At 39.2% G+C, this 19,396-nt stretch overlaps 1 protein-coding gene across 1 annotated transcript in view; it reads left to right on the top strand.

Moving 5' to 3' along the window:
* Positions 1-9,238: 9,238 nt before the first annotated feature.
* LOC135212058 (palmitoyltransferase ZDHHC5-A-like) overlaps positions 9,239-19,396 on the top strand; it is a 70,555-nt gene continuing 60,397 nt past the window's right edge. The window contains exon 1 of the mRNA XM_064245398.1: positions 9,239-9,440. The gene's annotated coding sequence lies outside the window, so the exon portion shown is untranslated. The remainder of the gene's footprint in view (positions 9,441-19,396) is intronic.

Raw genomic sequence — 19,396 nt, 5'->3', positions numbered from 1 at the left:
GTCAATCTATGACAATGCTTTCTATCTTCCTCCTTCCTACTAAACTTCTCCCACTGAAAGGGAGACCAACAAATGCATTCCTTACTATGGGAGAGATGAGTACAACACTTACCCCTAGAAGAAACACCGTATATATACCTGTGTGGTTAGTACCAACTGGAGACATGAAATACCCACACAATAGCTCATGCCACTAATGAAGCCTTTGTGCTTATCTTTCTTCATGATGAAAAACAAAACAAAAACAAACAAACCAACACTTAATCAACAAAATACTGAAGTTTAACAGCAGCCTGCCAGAGTGAAGCATGATACTTGCACTAGGTGACAAGAGAAGAAACAAAGTGGTTGATGAAACCAGGCAAGAGGTATTCCATCACTTACACCCTTACAAAATCAATTAACTACAAGTTTGATGACCATTTCAAGTTCAAGCTCAAGAGGGCACTTATACAAAAGTCAATGGTTTATATTCCCATAGGTACAAATATTGGTTTGAAATCCTCATACAACTGACAGTATTCACTGCACTTGTAACTAATAAGCTTCCATTTCAATTACCAATAGATGAAAATGGCTTTGCTGATGCTGGTGTTCTCGAGTAAATGTCACAAATTCTTGAAAACCAGAAGCCCCTAAGATCTACTCTTGAAAACTATGAGCCACTGCAATCAACTACTTATACCACAGGTGGAGCTCACACCACTCTCCAAACACAGCACCTATCAAAGCCATGTAAATTCAACAGATTATGAGAAAGGGCCAGGCAGAGTAACAACAAGGTAGGTACTACATTTGAAACACGGCCTGTAGGGCCCATGCTGGGACCCACCAGGCAGTTGCCACCAGAAATGTCGAATGAAGACCGTCCACAAGGGCCGACTTCTGACAAATTGTCGTCAGAAACACAGACCAGGAACAAGGTATAGAAATGTTTATTATGCATGCTTGTCAGACAGTTGTCTATGCATAAAAATGCAACTATGTACAAATATAAAAACATTTCAGCTTTCAATATGTATCATATTGTCTTTCTTGGCATGTACAAGGAAATAGTTAACCTTTTTCACATGTGTGAAAACACTTTCTTCCAGTCTCTCAGTTGTATGCCCTTCTTGTTCTCAGTTTAAATCTTATTTTTCAGCTTGCGATTGTTGATGACATGTTCAGCGTTTTGATCTATAAATTAGTATATGTCTAGTCACTATCATTTGTCTCGCTGCCTCTACACTGGTGACCCTGAAGATGACTGACAACGCCAACACCGTGAACATCAGCCCATCCAGCGACATAGCCGCAGCATCAAGTATCCGCCTACTGGCCTTCACAACCCACAATCCAGAGGCCTGGTTCTTAAACATGGAAACCATCTTCAGGTCTAAGATGGTCTACCTTCATCTCGCAAAGCCGACGCCGTCCTCGAGTTCCTACAAGACAATGTCTCTGAGTAAATCGCATTATGGGTCACCGACCAACAGACCACCATCACCTACGAAGATCTGAAGGACCAACTAAGATCGTCCTACAGCAAACTGCCGGCCCTCAGAGCTAGGAAGTTCCTAGACAAAGTAGGGTCAGCCATTGGAGACCAGCGGCTGTTGCATATCTACAAGCAGCTGCGGCGGCCGTCACACATCTACAACCAGTTGCAGCGACTAGTGACGATTACCACAGACGGCCGCCCAGAGACTGTTGGTTAAATCAGCGAGGGTCACCAGCTAGTTAAGATAACAGGCACCGAAGGCTAAATTTGGTTAGGGTACTTACATCCCTGTACTTCAAGTTTTTCGTGTTTTGCCCCACCCAAAACTTGGTTTCCCAACGGTTCCCGTAAATTTAGAATGTAGACCTATCAGCGGTCCAGTATCTCTAAAAACTACTAGGTACCTTTATTTACGACTGAAATGAAGAGGACATGTTCAAAATACACTACAAAATGAAAATTTCAAATTTATAACTACAATACTGAGTCGTTATCTTACTGGAAATATTTGCTTTTCATAACTAAATAAACGTAAAATGGAAGCCAAAGGACGGTGACGGCAAGGTGGATCACCATTTATACAGGTATCAAGGCTTCCAAGCAACAGTTGCCACAAACTTGCCTTTTGGGAAATTATATGTTTCTTTTATTTTACTAAAAACATTTGTTTGAACGAGCATATGAGTGAGCAATAAATTAAGTATACATTTAAGTTATAATTGCATATACTTTTATGGTTCTTTGCATGATCAATTGAAGATATAAGTCAGTTATTTATTGCATGACAGATGACAACACATCGGTTCTAAAAGTCAAACACATACGAAAAAACAATCACGAAATACCCATTTACATAAGAAAAATGTCACCATGAAATTTATTAAACAAACGAATGCTGTATACCTAGTATATATGGAGTGTATACGGGGAAGCCGACTTCTTCGAGCTAATGGACTCGGTTACTGGAATCACATCAAATAGTTAAGTTCACTCCTAAAGCGGCAAACACATCTCTACCCCTTCAGGTCAAATTTTGTTTTTATTGGGCACTACAAGTATCCTTACGTCTTTCCGTTGCCTTTTTCATTGCCCACCGTCGCCTTGGAATTTTTAGACCACCCAGCAAATATCTATCTAAGTTTACGTAGTCTGTGTGTACTTGCCATTAATGGTATAACCAAGCGTTCACATAATTCCCAGCAAATGATGGTTTTCCGACATATTCCTGCTCTCTACCCTTATGATTATGGTTCTCCCATCGATATTTCTCCTTGTTTACCTTCTAAAGCAACTCATGTTCAGCATCATTAAATCTTGCCCGAGTCATCTGCCAATATCTACGTAAAGCAGTCGTCATAACTAAATGCTGGTGATAAAAATGTTCTTCCATCTCTCAGCCTATTTCCTTTTCGGAGTCTTCAGTAATTTTGTTTGCAGTGTCCATTCGAGCCCCCGGCTGCACTTGTTTTTCAGCCTTTTACGTTACCTCCGTTCCCGCTCCCTTTCTCCGATTTTGCTTTCCAACCCCTCAAACCATTACTTTAGCGTAATTATGTGGTTTCCTCCCAATTTCACCTTTAGATGCTTGTACTTCGTTCGTGTCCTTTATTTTTTGGATGTCTTTATCTTGCAGTCTAACCACTACAACTCCATCTAACTACTACAACTCCATCTAACCACTACAACTCCCTCTCGGTAACGCTCTGAGCACCTTATGGCTGAAAGTGCGTCAGTACTTGGATTGACAGCCTAAATTTCATAAAATAGTATATCAAGTCATTTCTTTGTTCTGACATTAGGGGTGTTCGAACCGACTGACCAGTTTTCACACGTGTTTTATGTAAAAGTCCAGCTACAAACGATCTAATCTTGTACTTGGGTTTTCTCACCGATTAAACACGATTCGGAATTACATACGATCACCGATAAATTATCTATCTACAAGGGGCTATCAAATGATAATCTCTTCCCTCTGCATTCAAGATCTTGTCCTTGAACAAGCTGAACCCCGTGATAAATATATGTTCAAAGCAATAAATACAACAACATTTACTACTACCATAATGATAATGATAATCAAACGTGTCTTCATAAAAGGTTCGCCTAATTATGGTCAGTTATCAAATCTCTTCACTAAAAATATGACGAGATTAGATTTTTAAATGGGAGTGACATAATACGAGTTACAATCAGGAAGAAAACATTCATAATCGATTATAATGGAATGCATTATATATATAATATATATTATATATATATATATATATATATAATATATATATATATATATATGTATATATATATAATAAATGGGTTATGAAAAAGAACATTTAACCAAAGTTTCTGCTAAAGTTCATACACCAATCAGGAGTTGTATTGCTGAAAGATTATACTGGCATAAGATGATATCAATAAACGAAAGAATCGGCATATGAATAAACAACTACTGATTAAGAACAAATTATGTAAGACATCCGATTACCGCTTCTTTTGACAGGCCAATCTTATTGCACATGACCAATGAGAAACGAAAGAGAGAGAGAGAGAGAGAGAGAGAGAGAGAGAGAGAGAGAGAGAGAGAGAGATACGATATATACATACCTATTACCTACCAATAAAATGAAAAAAACTTTTCTAAAAATTGGAAGAGAGGACAGCACACGACACAAAATTCGTGTCATGCTGAATATCAACGAATATATATAAAAAAGGAAGGTAACGATCCTCCCTTCAAGACGCAACAGCCAGCAAGCAGACATACCTAAACGGCGCCTTATCTCTGTTATCTCGAGGGAAATATGATGAAAGTGAATACGACGACTGACGGACGCCACCCAAGATAAAGCTTTCTTTATATGATAAACATTTTTTTACCAATGCGGTTGACATGCAGACCCAGCAATGCGTCACTAAATTAAGAGACGCTCGTTCAGTGCAGTATGTACTCATCTGAATGTCAACAGGGCAAACATGACGTGGTATACCAAGGGAAACCTGAAAGTCACCTAAATCACCCAGAAAGAAAAATAGCTGGTGCAAGTTCGTTGAGGGACAGTCCTTACATGAAGGAATATGGGAAGAGCTAGAAACCGGAGATTATGCAATGAATTAATAACTAACTCATTAATTGTCTTTCTTTGGAGCTATTTTCGTCTCTCAACTTGTCCTACTTTTATTTTTGTTTACTTTGTTTTAAATTATTCCTTCAATTTACAGCATTCTATTTTGCTAGATTCATAGCAGTCTATACACATTATGAATAATAATAATAATAATAATAATAATAATAATAATAATAATAATAATAATAATAATAATTTTATGGTTTCATTTTTCGTATTGCACTTCCTACATATGGGAGAGATGTTATTTCCGTCTATCGTTCTTTGAACATATCTGGTTCTTAGGGCCTGATCTTGTGCCGCTGTTATCATTCCTTCAGTTTCCTTCTTTAGCTCTCCCCTCTGTAGCCATTGCCACGTGTCATCGCTGGCTAGTTCTTTAGTCTGTCTCATGTATTGTCCGTGCATTGGTTTGTTGTGCCATTCCTCTGTTCTGTTTGCCATCCTCCTGTCTCTGTATATTTTTGGGTCTTCGTCTACTTTTATTAGTCCTTCTCCCCATGCACTCTTTAGCCACTCGTCTTCACTGGTTTTCAGATATTGCCCCAGTGCTCTGTTCTCGATGTTGACGCAGTCCTCTATACTTAGTAGTCCTCTCCCTCCTTCCTTTCGTGTTATGTATAGTCTGTCCATAAACCACATAGCAAGCGAATGTCCGGCACTTACACAGAACCAGTACAAAAAGAGGCATGATTCAGTGGCAAAAGCCCTCCACTGGAGCCTGTGCAAGAAACATCAGCTACCTTGCAGTAATAAGTGGTACGAGCACCAACCTGAAGGAGTGATAGAAAACGATCAGGCAAAGATCCTCTGGGACTATGGTATCAGAACAGATAGGGAGATACGTGCAAATAGACCAAACGTGACGTTGATTGACAAAGTCAAGAAGAAAGTATCACTCACTGATGTCGCAATACCATGGGACACCAGAGTTGAAGAGAAAGAGAGGGAAAAAATGGATAAGTATCAAGATCTGAAAATAGAAATAAGGATATGGGCTATGCCAGTGGAAATCGTACCCATAATCATAGGAGCACTAGGCACGATCCCAAGATCCCTGAAAAGGAATCTAGAAAAACTAGAGGCTGAAGTAGCTCTAGGACTCATGCAGAAGAGAGTGATCCTAGAAACGGCGCACATAATAAGAAAAGTGATGGACTCCTAAGGAGGCAGGATGCAACCCGGACCCCCACACTATAAATACCACCCAGTCGAATTGGAGGACTGTGATAGAGCAAAAAAAAAATAATAATAAAATATATAAATAAATAAAAAATAATAATAATAATAATTGAATTGAATATAAAGTTTAGGCCAAAGGCCAAGCGCTGGGACCTACGAAGTCATGCATAGCTGAAACGGACATTGACAGTAAAAAGGCTTTAAAGGTGTTACAGGAGGAAAACCTCGTTACGAGATGGTGGAAAGTGAGATGGAAGAACGAGAATACGAATGGAGGCACAGTAAAAGAAATGAAAGAGGTTGCAGCTAGTAATGCTTGCAGTGTACTGTATGAGGTGCAATGACGGCACTATCCCCTAAGGGGAGTAATAATAATAATAATAATAATAATAATAATAATCATTATCACATTTCAAATTCATCTGTTTTGATGAACAGACATTTATAACAGACACCGACACTGCAGCTGGGGGTTGCTGCAAAGATCCTGACGACATGAAACAAGTGTTGAGAATATTGAGAGAAACAGCTTAAACGTGAAAAAGATTTGGGAATTCATTTTTGGACCATGGGTTTAGGCCACAGGTAGCAACTGTTGTTTGAAAAGTTGCTGAAAAACTGCATAATAATAATAATAATAATAATAATAATAATAATAATAGTAGGGAAAAACTCTCAATCACGAGAGTATATATAATGTTCTAAAGGGTCCACAATAATACAAAGTGTAAAAAGTCTGTGTATAATTTTGAAGACTTTACAGAAAGCTTTCGAACCCTTCCCTTTTTACACTTTGTATTATTGTGGACCCTTTAGAACAAAATAATAATAATAATAATAATAATAATAATAATAATAATAATAATAATAATAATAATAATAATAATAAAGGTAATCTAATGTAAGTTCCTCCATACAGATGCAAGAACAAAATCAGCATAAGGAAGTATATACTTATACGCAACTGATTACGAAATCGTGAGTATGCGATTGGCACTTTTGATATCCTATTTCTTGGCTTTTCATGAACCCTACAACTACATACCAGCCTCTAACACTCACTGGCTTCTATAAACTGGCGTTACAACCACTGAGGTCATCGAAAGAATTTCCGAGCCACGGGTAACTGTCATCATCTATTATTTCTTACGATTTTTTTTTTTTATCATTATGTTCCTTTTATTTCAAAATGCGCTTAAAAAGGGGTATGGATTTTTGTGCGTGACAGATGAACGAAGAAACATTAAGAATTCTCTCTTGTTTGTTAAAAACCACAATGTTTGTATGGTGTTTTTACATTGCATGGAACCAGTGGTTATTCAGCAATGGGACCAACGGCTTTATGTGACTTCCGAACCACGTCGAGAGTGAGCTTCTATCACCAGACATACACATCTCTAACCGCTCAGTGAATGCCCGAGAATCGAACTCGCGGCCACACAGGTGGCAGGCCAAGACCATACCGATCACGCCACTGAGGCGATATTAAAAGAAAAGACACAATGAGAGGTCACTAATTAGGGACAAAAATAATCCGAAAACAAATAATTTTTCCAATGACGGATAGACTCGACGATACTATTACCTGTAAATACGCTCTCCCCTTTTCTAGAATCCTTGGCAAAGGACTCTTAAAAATATGACGCATGTCCTTCCGTTCCTTCGAATCTTTGGCCAAGGACACTAAAAACCCGACGACAAAAGCGAATTGGCTGTCGGACTTGGGCCGCCCGACTCCTAGTGTGAACTACCCGAAGCGTTAGATGAGCTGGAAGGGAGATAACCTCTGCCTCTCAGGTCATTGCTTTCGCCCACGTCCCCTCAGTTTTTTTCTTCCTTTTTTTCCTAATTTCTTTCCCTCCCATCTGTTCCTTTTTTCCCACGAGGGTGTGCGTCGTCAACACGAGAGTGAAAGAGGAGAGGGTGTGCATGGATTCAAAAAAACTGTAGCGAAGGGAACTACAAGTTGCCAACTGAGAACCCATACAGTTTGCAGGGAGAATAAGAAAAAAAAATAGTTATAATTCTCGGTGGTAAATTATCAACAATTTTGATGCAAAAAATGATGGATAATGCATAAAAAAAGTAGTCAAATAATGATAAAATAGCAAAGTTAGTTACTCGCTTACCTCAATCTACTCGTTTCTGGAGTCTGTGCGTCTATCCAAACCCAATCGTCTGCTGCAGTTTTATAATAAAACTTTATTTTACAAAGCAGTGCCGTTACCTCGCGCCATACCTTCGTTTTTTATCATATCTTGAGTCTAGAGGCAGGTTTCAAAATTAGACGGTCACTGTGTCTCAAACCAAGAAACAGAGCGAATGGCTATTACGGTTTCAAAGGTGGGATAAAGGAGTAATCGAGCAAGATCTAATTGGGTAACAACTAACTTTCATAGTTCTTCAATATCCTAGCAGATGGGAAGACCGTCTGGTACCAAGAGACCGGAAAGGGGAGTTAGCATTATCATAATGCACTTACGGAATGCAATGAACAAAGCAGTGCCTATGGAAATGGCAAGGCACTAGTATAGGAAGATAGAAATGAAATTTAAACTGCCTGCAATTAACTGGAATCGAGGAACTGGATAGCTTAAGAGGAATGAAATTTTGTGAATAATTGTTTTAATGATTACACATAACTAAGTAGGCTATCTGGAGGGAAGTCTTAACTAGGCTATTGTAACCCTTCTGAATCATCATATCATTATTATTCTACAGCAATTGGATAGCAGAACGAGAATTTCAAGAGACAAAGAGAGGAATGAAATCTGTACCAGGATCCCACAAGAAGTTTCGTCAGCTGTAACGCAAAATTCTGTATTGCTAATATTTAAACGCCGCCTATACCCAATGGTTAAACTTATCTTCCCTGTTCCCCAAATATCCTCCAATTAGACCACTGAAGTTCTCGGGAAATTGTGCATATGGAATGGCAACCAGAGAGCGAGAACCGCGGGGAGGACAACGATTTCTTTCGCATGACCGAAAGAATCAAGGGTTATCGAACCCCAGAGATAAATTTGTCACGCCGTAGTTTACTCACGTATTTATCTATTCGAAGTCTTATCGAATAAGCGTGCAGCAAACAAATTATTTTCCCATTATGCAATTCCGCAAAGATATTCAGCACGCCATTCTTTGTAAGTTTGCACCGAGACTTCTTTTTCCTGTCGAGTTACGCATGATAAGTTTACTAGTACTATGATAGCACGAGTTCGTAAATGCGCATCTGGTTTGGAGTATTTAGTAAATAAATAAATAAGCTACCCTTATCAACACAGACTTGTACTAACGGCCCCCTAAGCTTATCTGATGCTGTATAACCCAAGAAATCAATGAAAAAAAGATGGGAAAAGTTGCAAATGGGTTCCCATGAAGGTAAAAGATGAAGGCCAGCTGGAGTGAAGTGAAGCACAAGGAAGGAAGGGGACGCATCGTGTCTGATAACACACTCCATCGGGCAGTGCTTCGTGCGGACGGTCGCGAGCCTCTTTTATATCATTTACGCTCTCTTGTGTGATGGATGACCCCGCCATTCGTGCCTTCTCTTCTCCTTCTCTGGTTTGACATCAGGCTGTTGGGAGCAGAGAGGAGTCCTTTCTTCTACGGATGTGTAGGCGCAAGCTCCAAGGAACCTTCTGTAGGCCTAGGTAGTACTTTCGGTTCATTTGACTATACTCTTGTTTTTTTCCATCTGTCCATCCGCCTATGGTGTTTGCGCATGGCAACACTGCGTCCCGGGCTTTATATAATATCCTATTTCGAATATTAACGGTGTAATTCGCATACAGTAAATTATTAAAACACTTTCCAGTTGCAAATGTACACCCAGATATCCTTTTATTTACCTAAAAATTTAGACATAACGTAACTATTTAAGCACGGGACGCAGTGTTGCCATGCGCGACCACCACAGGCGGATGAACAGATGAAAAAAAGGAGTATAGTTGTCTCTTTTTGTTTATCTTATATAAATAAAATATTACTGATTTCTTTTTTATTTCTTTCAACTTATGAACTGAAATGAATACAGAATTTAGGCCCAAGGTCAAGCATTAGGACCAATGAGGTCATTCAACGCCGAAAAGGAAATTGACAGTAAAGTTTGAAAGGTGTAACAGGAGGAAACCCTCGCAGTTGCACTATGAACCAGATGTTAGGAGAGGATGGGTAGTAGTAAGATGGAGGAAAGAGAATATGAAGGGAAGTCCAGCAAAAGGAACAAAAGGGGTTGCAGCTGGGGGTTCGGAGGTACGCTGCAAAGAACCTTAAGTAATGCATACAGTGCAGCCCATGAGGTGCATTCTCCCGGTCTCATCCGCAATTCTTCCGTAGACACAATTCCATTTTGGTCTCATTATGTCTGAAAGCTGCATAGCATTCTATTTTTTTTTCTTTAGTTTATGCAAAAGTCGATAGAACAGGCAAGCCCTAAGGAAAAGGAGTAAAAGGGCGGAGGGAAGAGGGGAAAATGAGGGGAAATAAAATGAATGAGGGTCAACCATTATTTTTTTCTCCAGCTATCACAGATTATACTTCAAACATCAAAACAGCGAAGTCAGGTGTACCCCCATAATATGCCTGATTCAACAAACGACTAAAACTAAGCTGGTCTGGAGAGAGAGAGAGAGAGAATTTTAAACAGAGCAATAGATCTTGGAGTTGCAAAGCTCTTTCATGAACTTCATCAACTCAGGACGATTGATTCTCAAACAACCAACGTCGTAATTTAAATCATTATGATATGCACGACTGGACTTCGAACCTCTAATCTCATAAAAAAAAGAAAAGCTTGAGGTATCAGTGATACGACGGAAGGAGCTTTAAAGCGAAACAAAAAAAGTTTCTTTTTCTAAGCGGGTTATGAACAGGATAACTTGTTCATTTTTAGTTTTTTTGTGAAGGAAAACTGTTAAAGTGGCTTTGTCTATCTGTCCACACTTTTTCTGTCCAATCTCAGATGTTAAAAACTACTGAGGTTAGTTAAAAAAAAAAAAAAAAAAAAAAAAAAAAAAAAAAAAAAAAAAAAAAAAAAAAAAAAACTTTTTTACGGAAACGTATAGACATTTTTATATTTCATTAACAGGGAGAAAAATAACCCCCTAGAACTACGAATACTTGAAAAAAAAAATGTAAAATGTGCGAGGAAGCTTCTTTGGCGCAATCGAGTTTTCTGTACAACGTATAATCAAGGCCACCGAAAATAGATCTATCTTTCAGTGGTCTTGGTATAATGCTGTATGAGCCAAGGCCCATGAAACTTTAATCAGCAATGGGACCACCGGCTTTACGTGACTTCCGAACCACGTCGAGAGTGAACTTCTATCACCAGAAATACACATCTCTAAACCCTCAATGGAATGCCCGAGAATCGAACTCGCGACCACCGTAAGCAATTGTGTGGTGTGCCCCATAACACACTGTAGGCTACCATTCATCTCAATATTTCACGTATTCTGACACTTCCGTGATATCAAGGTTTTTCCTTACCTACAGCTGTTAAACAACATTTACCCTATCACTCCTGTGTGTTCCACTTCTCCTTTCCTTTAAAATCAGAGTATTAAAGACACTTTCCTTCAAATCATCATCGCCTACTCTTTCCACATGACGAACCCATCTCAGATCACACTTACCTGTCCTTTCACGTGCACTAACTATTTTACCTTTTGTATGTATTCTTGCAATAATAATAATAATAATAATAATAATAATAATAATAATAATAATAATAATACTATGAATACCATTATTCCACTATATTACGGTGAGTATTCTTACAATGTGCATTGGATTAAAATATACATAAAATGTTTGTTTAAAATTTAACCTCTGCTGATTAAAATAATATACACATAGATTTATATCTAAACATCCATTAAAAGTATTTTACATAAAAATCATTGGATACATAAAATATTAGCATAAAAACACATTATTATTAGTAAAATCTTATATCTTAGTTCTTTTCCTACATGTACCATGCCCACTCTCCATCTCGACGGATTCAACAATTTTTTCTTTAATTTTGCATTGCAAATCTACACAACCCTCATAAGTTAAGTATATCTTAGTTTTACCAGACCACTGAGCTGATTAACAGCTCTCCTGGGGCTGGCCCGAAGGATTAGATATTTTTACGTGGCTAGGAACCAATTGGTCACCAAGCAACGGGACCTACAGCTTATTGTGGAATCCGAACTACACTATATCGAGAAATGAATTTCTATCACCAGAAATAAATTCCTCTGATTCTCATAAAGAGAGTTGGCTCAACACTCCCTTCATACATTCCAAACTGGGCTTCCGCAGACACCAAGTCTCTTCTCCGATTCTGTGATTCACTTATTCTCTCATCTTACCATCCATGATGCTCACTCCCAAATACTTAACTGATCAACCGATCCTTTTCTTCCACCGCTTGAATCAGAAATCGCCATTCCTTCTTCCCTGTTCTCCCGGACGCTCAAGGCCTTACTCTTGCTAACAATGACTCTCAATTTTTCTTACAAACACTTTCAATCTTGACTATAGTAGATTCACATCAACCGTGCATTTGATGGCTAGGCCAGTCCCTTACGACACTCCTGATTGGCTGTTGATAAGTCAATCACAGGGCTGGAAACTCTCAGTCTCTCGAGAGAGTTCACATAGGCAGGATGTATGTTCCACCTCCCCTGAAAGACGTATACCTCAGGAGAGATGGAACATTGATCCTACCCATATGAACTCTCGAGAAATGCTGAGAGTTTCCAGCCCTGTGATTGGTTTATCAACAGCCAATCAGGAGCGTCGTAAGGGACTGGCCTAGACATCAAACGCACGGTTGATGTGAATCTACCATAGCTTCTGCAGTTGTTCTTCACTATCCTAAGTTAGCACTTCATTCATGGCCCAATTTTCTGATCCCAGAACTTTGCATCCATATCTATATATATTGCCAATTAATTCCCTGACTTCTAGCGTCATTCCATCCATAAAGATATCGAGCAGTCATAGCAACATAACGCAACCTTGTCTAAGACACAGTTCTACACCAAACCAACCACTAACCAGATATTCTGTGTATAAGGTCATAAACTATCATGGGCAGTGCTTGGGGATACTTAGTTTCCGAGACACATGTACAGTTACCTTTTCCTCAAATAGTACGACATTTGCTCCTTATCATGATAACCTCACTTGTATCATAAAGAGATAGTAACCCCTTACAAAGGTGTTTCGAGTGTCTTTAAAACCTCAATTATGACGGTAATAATACCATAATACTTACATAAAACAAAATAATAATTTATGAGTATTGCCTCTTTATCTTGATACTGAATTGTTAAAAAAAGACTACCTCGAGATCAATGGTGGAATTATAGAAGAATATTCAGTGTCACTGAGCTACTAAATGTTATTCAGAGAAATTGCGAATACTCTACTGCAGCATCATCTGGCATATCACTTTAATAAACTTTACGGTTCGCACCTCATTCTTGATGTGAGAAAAAAAAGAAAATTCTTAAACAGCTTCAAGGAAAATGGTTGACAAACCAAAGGACCAATGAGTAATAAGCAAACAAACAGAAGAATAAGGCGATTTTTCCCGTGACCAAATATTCTCTACTTCCTTCTTACGAGTTTAGTAAATATAAACCTTCCGTCAAATTCTCCTACTCGTCAAATGTTCCTATTTTCATTCCTCACCCTCAAACCAAATTACATTGGATAACTGCCGTTACGTAAGTCGTTCGCAGTGCTTCGAAAAAACAAAAACACATCGCCAACGGAGGGTTACCAGCTGATAAAACACCGATAAGGGCAGTTGAGCGTATCAGGCAGGTCACATTCACCGGAGATAGATAAAGTTAATTTTAGAGAGATAAGGAGATGGCGGTCAAGATAGGAGCGTCGTTGCCTCTTGATAAAGACAATAACCATCGGTTAAGCTCTTCCATAAACCTCTAATTCTTAAGGAGAACTCGGCAAGTAAATCATGTCTTGACTTTTCGAGGGTTAAGATGACCAACTTTGGTCATATGCAAGATGATTCTGTCTATAATTGCAAAATAAGAGATTACTGACATGCACTGCATAGGTCTATTATGATTCTGCCTAACCTGAGTTTAGATTAGAATTTTCTGTGAGCTTTTCAGAAATGTGAAGTAACAAATATAATACCATTGAATTTTACTGGATTACACACACACACACACACACACACACACAAATCCTTTGAAAGTACTAAGAATGAATGATTCTCATGTAATATCTTTTTCAATTTCTTTGGAGACAACATGCCTGAGACACCAGTACGTATAAAGCGCGGTGGGTCAAGTAACAAAAAGGAGGCCCTCTTAGGATTAGCATTGGGACCATGACTACATCTTGAATTGATGTCACATGAGCACATTTTCCTACGAATTGGCCATCTCGCTGCCAGACATTGCAATCAGCAGAGGCTTCCCAGTGCAAAATTGATCGACAAGAAGCTAAAAGATGCCAGGAAATGTGCTGGCTACCATCAGCTGTGAGAGGAGTGTAAACTTTTCCCATCTCGAGCGGCGGCGTCCAAAAGCGCCTAACTATCTGAGGGTGTGTGACAAAACCAATTCAGTTTGGAAAAGGACTTAAGGTCTCTCAAGACACAAGTCCCTGACTCTTAAACAGTAAAGTGGTATTACAGAGCTTTGAAGAACGTTATCAAGCGTGCTCGATCACCGCTGCGATAGCGGACGCACTGTCGGGTAGAAAGGGGCCCCTTCCCGTTCTCGGAAGCACCTACGAGGTTCATCGTCGAGTGAAATGCCTTCCAAGGGCGTCGCTATCATGGATGTGTCAATATGGAGACAATTCGCTATGAATTTTAGGGGAGGTGCGAGAGAATCTTTGGCTCCATCCGCCTATCGAGTTCGCCACCGGGAAATCCGACCGGGCGCGTCACCAGGCCGCCTTCCCAAGAAGTAGTTGTAAGACTTGAACCACTTCTGGTTAAGCCCCGAAGAGGTTGGTTGGCATTAACACTCCTTCATGATATCTGTAACAGCAATCGACAGAACTTTAGGTGTCAAGGAATTTTGGAGAGTGATTTACGGAGGCGATAAACACTAGAGTCAAGACTCTTCACAGCCAGTTACGAAGCACAGCGTTGCTGAGAAGGAACCGCCAACAAGTGGCCAAGTTCAGGCGCTCATGTCAAGTCGAGTCAGTAGGTGGGCGGAAATATCAGGATCTGGGGTATCGGTGATTCTCGTTCATTAAAAATCTTAAAATTTCCCTGTAAGTAACAATTTGCTTCATTTCTTCATAAATTTTACTGCTAAACACCTAAAGTTTACTGGCAGTGTTACATATCAGTCATGAATATAAAATATGGCTGCCAGTCTGCGTGCCAAAACGAGGACGAGAGAAATGACAAACCAGGAAAAAAACCTGAAATAAAAAGAAATAAAAATCACAAAATAGGATGTCAGATGATCCACATTATCACACAACACACGAAACTCGTACTTCAAATGTTTTATGATCTGATAAAGCCTCTTCTACAATCGAATTGAGATTCTGAAGTGGTAGGATTACTGGCATATTCTTTCGGTGATCTCGCCTGAAGCCCACAAGATCATCCTGAAGGCGCACGCCAAGATTAAGGGGTCGTTGCGATGGCGCCCTTGACTCCAGCTTCTCAGCGCAACATGGACGCGAATATTTTTAAGTGTTCCTGACATATACCATTTGAGAGAGAGAGAGAGAGAGAGAGAGAGAGAGAGAGAGAGAGAGAGAGAGAGAGTGCTAAGGTTCACAATTGAAAGATTATGTATCTATGCATACACACCTGTACCTAAAACATTTATTTGTGTGGGATTGCTACTCAACACAAAAAAGGTCACACCTTTCATAATAAAATTTTAGTAATGGACGTGCAGACAAGCATTATACTTTATAGACTACAACAAACATCAGAATTGTTTCCCTACCTTGAAAACAGAAACCACTAGATTCTACATTACCGTTAGCGCTAATACTTGCATTATTATTACTAGCAAACAGCCCTTAAACAGTTAAAAACGTTTTGCTTGAATTTTCGTTTACGGTTTTCCACTCGTCCCCGGAAAGGGACGGAGACAAAACGCCCATCAGGGGCGGGGTGTAGGATGAAACCTTGGAGGAATGGAACCCCATTATAAACCATCTTAGGGGTCCCCACTATAACCCTGCCAAGTTTCATGCCCATCGGACTAGCCGTTTGGCCATGATTGAATGACAGACGGACGGACAGATATAACGCCCATTATAGTAAGATTATTATTTCAAAATGAAGCTGTTTCCCCTAACAAGGGTAACTCAGGGGAAAAGACGACACCGAACACTCCTGAATCGTGGATGGATCCCATGAGCAGAAAATCGGAACTACTGGAAATGTAAAAGATTCAGACAATTTTTTTTTTTTTTTGGTTTTGTTCCAAAAGTTGACAGTCTCTGCTGGTCATACTTTGGACACTCACATAACACATGTCTGACAGTTATCAACACCTTCCACCCTGAGTACTCGGGAGCAGTGTCACGTGGGCTACAAACACCACTCAAAATCACATTAATAGTAATAAAGTGACCATCCAAATATATCAAGGTGAGAGACTGGAAAAATTCCCCCAAAATGAACTCTGCTTGGAAAGAAAAAATATTATTCGGTCTCAGTCAAGTTTAGTTGAGGAGAGAAAAAAATCCTCTAAAAATGATTAAAGGAAAACTCGAAACAACAAATGTAACAGAACAGACACCCAATTTCCTTCAAGTATCAACGACTGGAAAGGACAAGTAAAAAATGTTATATGAACCGCCCGCCCGTGGTGGCTGTATTGTTGCGTTGCCAGACGCACGATCATGGCTAAGTTTACCCTTAAATAACATATAGTAAACTACTGAACCAAGAGGGCTGCAGTTTGCTATGTTTGATGATTGGAGGGTGGATGATCAACATACCGATTTGCAGTCTTCTAGCCTCTGTGGTTTTTAAGATCTGAGGGCGGACAGAAAAAGTGCGGACGGACAGACAAATAGCCATCTAAAAATGTAAAGGGCGTTGTAAAGATGAAACGTGTCTCTAGCCCTAAAAAAGATAGATCTACAAAAGTTATGTAAGTAGAAAGGTAACTAAACAGCTCAGAAGAAAAAATGAATCCTTCGCCTTGTTAACTTTGTCCAATACATTATGAATGTGGGAGTCCCACTTTTAATGAAGTAACATCAATAAATAAGGCTTCTTGAGGTCATCGATTTTAGTATTTTGGTCATTTGTACTCTCTCTCTCTCTCTCTCTCTCTCTCTCTCTCTCTCTCTCTTCTCTCTCTCTCTCTCTCTTCTCTCTCTCTCACACACACACACACACACACACACACACACAACTCACTACTCTCAGTAAGATCTAGATCCGTTAGCCCCTGACACTACACTGACTTGACAGAAATCACACGAAAACTGAGATTCCTTTTTTTAAATACTGCTTTTAATTTCTTACGAAGTATCAAGTTAGGCAATATATATATATATATATATATATATATATATATATATATATATATATATATATATCTATATATATTTTACACTAGTATTTTATCTGGTTTACTTATGAGGGTTTGGTGTGAAAACTTGGGATTGGAACAGCTAGGTTGCCACCACTGTGATGTGAATGGGTTACAAGTAAAGCAGTGATAATTGGTTAAATATAAATAATAAATATTAATGACTTATAAAAATTCCATGGCATTATTGATATCAGTGTCATTCTTGAGGACCTCTCTCCTATGTGGCTTGAAATCGATTTGAAGCTAAGTTAATCGAAACAGTCCCCACAGTAAGGACGATTTCCCAAAGATCCCACACTGGTGTCTCAACCTAAAGAAGGAAAATAATTGTTTGTTTTTTCTGTTTGAAGTAAGACGACAAGGGTTATTTCATAACCGAATTGAATGGCAATCAGTATTATCCAATTTGTAGAATAAATTGCTTCTGGAATGGTCAGTTTGCAACTTCTAACAAGACCGACACGCACCTGCACCCAAATGAATCAACTTGTAATAGGACACAAGCCAACAGCGCCATCCCTGAATTATCTGAATAGATGGATGGAAACATGGAATTGCTTATTGACTTTAAGGGAGCAAAAGTATTCTTCTTCTTCTTCGTCTTCTTCTTCTTCTTCCCAGCTTTAACCCATTTTGATATGGGGTCGCCGTTGTGATTGAGTCGTCTCCATCAATTTCTGTCCTGTTCATCGTTCTCGTTAATACTTTTCCGTAACATATCTTCCCCTACACAATCACGCCATCTCTTTCTTGGTCTTTCCTTCTTCCTACCCCGCACTTCAATTTCCATCGTATGTCTTCCAACATGATGTTCCTGTCTTCGTAACAGGTGTCCATACCATCGAAGCCTTCCCTCCTGTATTTTCTTTGATATCTGAATAATGAAATCTCAGCCACCTAGAGATTTTCGTAGGGATGTCAATTCTGCATAAAAATTCAAGCATTACTCGACTGTTAAATATGGGTCTCAGCATTATGCACAACAGCAATGCCAATTGTATCCCGGGTCTTAGAGCTACCCAAGTGGAAACTGGTGGAGTATTTATAAATTTCTTCATGAGCTATAAGAATTCCGATTTTATTGTCACTTCAGGTCACTTCAGTTACAGATTTCATGCCAGCTGCTGTTTTTGGACAACATTTAGGCTCATCATCACCCAGATGGGAATATATGGATATCTAGTCTAATTTCATGATTCTCTGGCCCTTCAAGGGACAATCCACTACCTCTTCATTGGTACATATTTAGAAATGTTTATTCGAGTTCGAGTGGTTACTGTTTCAAGTTTATACTTCTCAAACACACATTTAATTGAAAGGTTTGCATGAAGAATGTTTCAGGAGAACTTAAGAGCGCAGCCAAAATTCCTCTACTCTTAAGGGACTTCTAGGCATTTGATCAGTGTCCATTAGGTCTTCACGGGGGAGGGTCTGACGCTCAATTTATGAATGATTTCCAGTTTTTTAAGTGTTGTTTTACGGGTATGAACGTAAACTTGATACTTTTATGTAACTTTGAACTACAAAGAGCACTGTGAAAATTTAAAGGTTTTTTTATATGTTCCCGATTAAAAGTGTACAATATTGTAAACAGCTTCCCTACCCAGTCCTCTAAAAAGTTCGTATAGGTGAGTTTTCTATAAAATACAACTGTGAGAAACCTCGCTTCATCGCTGTCGGGCAGGGCAGCGCCGTTTAACTCATTTGGAACCTCCCTCATTTTTCCTTGGTGGCTAGCGTCGTAGCATGCCGCTTAGATGTCGTGGGTTCGCGTCTCCCCTAGGACGATGAAAAATCAACGGCTCCGTATCATGATCAGTTACTGCCGCAGTGTGAGGTCGAAACCAACATTGTTTGGAAGCTTGAATTTCAAGTCATTGGCCCCTGTGTGCTCGTTCCATGTGAATAGGCTTTATCTAATGAAATAATAAATAAATAATTTTATCTAAAGAAATAATGAATAAATAATACAGTCTTGGAATGAAACCTCAATTTGTTCTCAAACGTGCATTTGGTGAGGCAGTCATCTCTTCGGA

The sequence above is a fragment of the Macrobrachium nipponense genome, chromosome 40 (genome assembly GCF_015104395.2).
Source record: "Macrobrachium nipponense isolate FS-2020 chromosome 40, ASM1510439v2, whole genome shotgun sequence".
Lineage (NCBI taxonomy): Eukaryota > Metazoa > Arthropoda > Malacostraca > Decapoda > Palaemonidae > Macrobrachium > Macrobrachium nipponense.
This window is presented reverse-complemented; position numbering and strand designations above follow the sequence as displayed.